The following is a 4895-nucleotide window of genomic DNA, read 5'->3' as shown; positions in this document are numbered from 1 at the left end:
CCCAGATGAATGCAATCTTTCTGTGTCTATCCCGCTCTTTGTGACTCATTTCGCTTAACATGATACTTTCCATGTGGTACCACTTGTATGTAAATTTCATAACTTCATCTTTTCTAACAGCTACATAGTACTCCATTGTGTAAATGTACCAAAGTTTCTTTAACCAGTCATCTGTTCTCGGGCACTCAGGTTTTTTCCAGATTCTGGCTATTGTAAAGAGTGCTGCAACGAACAAACAATTGCAGATGTCACTTCGACTATACCTTTTTGCCTCTCTGGGATGTATTCCCAGGAGTGCTATAGCTGGGTCAAATGGGAGATCAAATTCTAATTTTTTGAGAGCCGTCCATACTGTTTTCCAAAAGGGTTGGACCAGCCAGCATTCCCACCAGCAGTGAAGGAGGGTCCCTTTCTCGCCACATCCACGCCAGCACCTGTTGCTTTTGTTCTTGTGGATGTGGGCCAGTCTCTGTGGTGTGAAATGATATCTCATTGTGGTTTTGATCTGCATCTCTCTGATGATTAGTGATGTAGAGCATTTTCTCATGTGCCTTTTTGCCATTCGAATTTCTTCTTTGCGAAAGTTTCTGTTCATTTCCTCACCCCATTTTTTGATGGGGTTGGGTGATTTCTTCTTGTGGAGTTTAACCAGTACCTTGTATATCCTTGATATCAACCCCTTGTCGGATGTGTGTTTGGTGAATATTCTTTCCCATTCTGTAGGCTGTCTTTGTATTTTGGTCACTGTTTCTTTTGAGGTGCAGAAGCTTCTTAGTTTAAGATAGTCCCATTTGTCTATCTCTGTTTTCACTTGCTCGGCCAGTGGCGTGACATCTTTGAAGATACCATTAGCTTCAATATCATGGAGAGTTTTGCCGACTTTGTCTTCAATAAACATTATGGATTCTAGTCTGATGTTGAGGTCATAAATCCATTTTGATCTTACTTTTGTGCATGGTGTTAGGCAGAGATCTGAGCCCACTTTTTTGCATGTAGCCGTCCAATTTTGCCAGCACAGTTTGTTGAAGAGGCTTTCCCTGCTCCATTTCACTTTTCTTGCCCCCTTATCAAAAATTAGATGATTATATGTTTGGGAGGAAATGTCAGTATATTCAACTCTGTTCCATTGGTCTGCAGCTCTGCTTTTGTTCCAGTACCATGTGTTTTGTAATTTTTTTTTGCATTTCAGTTATTTTATTGAAAGATAGACGCCTTAGTACCAAAAACACAATGGTGGTTGGTTAAAGGTACTTCTGCTGACTCAATATTTGCCCTGCTGGAGTCTAAATATTGAAATACATGAACCTCTTGGGAAAACTGAAACGTCACCCACAGAACATGGTTTTACAACAGTCATTAGCTATAGTGTGGTTTTTTGGTTTTTGTGTTTTTCTTCCCAGTGGATATTTATCCATAACATGACATCAAAACTTGTTACTTAGCAGTAAGTAGCAGTTTGCAATGCTAGTAACACTGTCAATCTCATTCTATCCACTGACCTATTAGAATACTACCTCAGTAACCCTATTATCAGGAAAATGCCTCTTCTCTTAAAAAATCATTTTGACACAACAGCAGCAGTTAGTGAAAGTATATTTTCTTTTATTCAAAATTCTAATTTAGCAGCAATGGAAGAGTTTTATTTAAAAAACTTTAGTAAAAACTTCCGGAGCGTTATTGAATCAGCATTCTTTTTTTCAGAGTGATGATATTTTTGAATTACAAATACAATAAAAATTTTCTCAATAGGACTAGTTGGAAGCAGTTTATTTTATATAAAACATTTTCATAATAGCAACATCATCTGTTTTCTAAAAAAAACTAATGCTGTATGCCAAAATGACTATTGTTTTGCTTTACATAAAATGCCCTCAAATCTAAATGTAACTCTGATGTAGCTCCATACCTCTGGAATATCTTAAGATTATGGGTACCAAGAAACCATTTACACACCTGCAATAGTGACCATATGCCTTAGAAGTCCATTTGTGAAATGTTGGTTTTGTTGTAACTGCAGTTTTAAGACTCAAATTTAAATACCTTTGTAATACAGTATATTTGTGTAAAAAAGGCCCTCCCGTTGATCATCGATTTGCTCGAGCGGGCCCAGTAACGTCTCCATTGGAGACTTTGTTGTTACTGTGTCTGGCATATCGAATACTCTCGGTAGCTTGCCGGGCTCTACGAGAGGGGCGGAGGAATCAAACTCGAGTCGGCCATGTTGGCTGCGTGCAAGGCAGATGCCCTACCCGCTGTGCTATCGCTCCAGCCGTATATTTGTGTAAACACAAAAAAAGGGGCACAGCACAGCAGCAGTGGCTCTATCTCTCCCACTGCCCGCCTTCGGTAGTCTCATGCCGCTTCCCCCACCCCGGGGAGGTCAATGCTGATGGGCAGGCAAGGGAAGGAAACGAGGGCCAGGCTGGTTGGTCTTAGTCGCAGTTTATTCCAATCCTCTCTCCATCCACACCAGTCGCTCTTTCTGCCTATGCCTCCCCTTGCCCATTCTACAGTCTCATTATATCTCTCCGGATGAGGTATTGGGGTAACAATTACACACAGGTGCGGTCACAATCAATAGGGATAGAATTCTTTCCCTCAGGGAAAGCCGCTCCTAGGACAGATCCTCTCTCAGCAGGACGACCCACCCTAGAGTGGAATCCCATGGGTGTGTTTCTCCTCTCCTTGTCCGACAAGCATATAAGCATATATAATATAAATCATTTTGTATGGATACAGTAAGAAATATATTAAACTTATAGAATTGCCCTCCTATGGCCATCTCGATCTCAGACTACAGTGTTAAAGCCAGATAGTCTTTCCTACCCCTAGCAGGATCCTAGTCTCATCATTACTTTTGGATCATGACAGCATTTGTCTATGATCAAACTCTTATAGTTAAGAATCGTGGCACTTTGGCCTGTTCCATTTCAATGCCAGGGTAGCTCACCACTTGCCCTGGGTCCATTCAGTCCCTTGTTGGAACCCTGATTTTGGGGTGTTAGGAAGTGAGGTCAACTGAGGATTAAGCTGGGAAGGCAGATGCCCAGGAGTGAATAACATTCAAGGCCAATTAAATCCTAAGTTATAAAGCATAATATTAATTGTCTTCCTGTATCTATACAAAAAGGACATTGTATTAAAGTAAACTATTCAAAAGACGTAAGGAGAGGAGAAAGGCAATATTAACTTATTGTACAAGTTCAGTGTCCTAGAAGGATGAGACCTTAGAAATTGGTTGGGGAAGAGAGCATAAAAGTGGCTATGGACAAACAAAGGAATGGGAGTGACTTGGGAGCACTATGATGGGTGCAACCTGATAAACCTAAGCTCCTTGTACTCCAACATATATTGACTCAGTATAGATAGTTGCATCAGTATGAGAATGAAGATTCACAGTTTACTTTCCCAGCGTTGTCTTTTCATTACTATTTCACATTTATATTCTTAGCTTTGATTTTATATGTCTCATAGATAAACTCAAACCAAAGAATAATGACAAAATAGCATAATTAGGCAGTTTTTTTGAATCTGAGAACATTTCATCCTAATCCTTTTGTTATGTTTTGAGGCTTCACAGTTTACATTCGTTATAACATATTTCATAGCTCAGGACTGTAGAGAAAGGCTTCAGGGTTTTGTTGTAGATTCCAATTAAGGGCTCAGTTCCAGGATCATTGGAAGGTGGGTTATTCTGTAGAAGCTATGCTTCAACTGCCGTGCAGTGTGCCCCGAAAAAATCCATTTCAGCTTCTGAATATTTGGATTGGAACACTTGTTTGACGAATATTCAGTCAGACTCTTAGAGACAAGCTCTTGCCAGAAGGTCAGATCTCTGCTGTTTTATCTTGGAATATTTCTAAAGATGTTCTACTTCTGTCAATTCGACACACTTCTGTGCTTGGATCTCCAGTGCGATGATAGACAATACAGAAGGTTTGCTTTAGAAAATATGAGCCTGCAATGGCATGCCTTACTTAGTCTTTCAAAATTAAGGGTAGTTTTCCTTTCAGATGACAAGTTCACTAGAAAAAGTGAATAATAGTACTGCAAAAATTGAAAGGCAGTGGTTGCCCTGACTTTCCAACACACCTTCTCCAATACAATCTTTTCCATTCTCATCAAGTGTGAAACTGTGAACCTGTATTGACTTATTCGGATCAAGTCAGTTGCCAGTGGAACATTCCTTTCCTCTTCGATGAATTTCACAGCCAAATAGAAGCAAGCTCAGTCCAACACATTCAAGGTGTTTGGGTTGTACCTTCATTCTGGACAGGAACCTGTACGGCAAATTCACAGCAAGGAAGAAGGTCTCTGTGTCGAAGCCAAAGAACTGAGTGAGGCTGAGGAGGTCTTTGACTTTGAAGTCCCTGAGGCGGGTGGTCATCAGGAGGCCACTGTTGTGCGCAAATTCGATGAGTCTCAAGCCTCAGACCTTTGGCTGACATAGCCACTCCTGCTCCAGCAGGACATCCAGCTGCTGGAGAAGCTTCTGAGAGTCGGTGGCCGTCAGCACCTTGATCATCTCCTTGGCGAGAGCGGCTCCTTGGCGGTGACCCCCCTTCCCTGGGCCGGCTCTCCCCTCGCCCCTGCGTGGTCTGAGATCCGAAAGCCCTAGCGTACAGTGAGGGGCCTCGTGGTCAAGTGGGGGCGAGGTCCGGGGAGGTGGCACCGTTGTGGGGAGGGGGAGGTCTCCTCATGGTGGCCCCGAGCCCCCAGCTGCATCAGGGTCTGTTCCGAGCCTTTTTTGTAACTTTTAAAGTGCTAAATGTTAGTCATTATCTGATCTATTGTGAGTGACCAATTTCTCCCAATATGGAGGGATAAATAGGGTTTTTTATTTTTACTTTTAATCCTAGTTTATTTTTTCCATGAAAAACTTTTTTTAATTGGAG

The 4895-nt window shown here is 41.7% G+C and overlaps 1 pseudogene; it reads right to left on the bottom strand.

Annotated features, from left to right (window-relative positions):
- Positions 1 to 3644: 3644 nt before the first annotated feature.
- Positions 3645 to 4525, bottom strand: LOC130045423 (cyclin-G1-like; annotated as a pseudogene).
- Positions 4526 to 4895: the final 370 nt, after the last annotated feature.

This window comes from Sorex fumeus, unplaced genomic scaffold (assembly GCF_029834395.1).
Source record: "Sorex fumeus unplaced genomic scaffold, SorFum_2.1 ptg000128l, whole genome shotgun sequence".
Lineage (NCBI taxonomy): Eukaryota > Metazoa > Chordata > Mammalia > Eulipotyphla > Soricidae > Sorex > Sorex fumeus.
The sequence above is the reverse complement of the archived record's forward strand: the minus strand, read 5'-3'. Positions and strand labels throughout refer to the sequence as shown.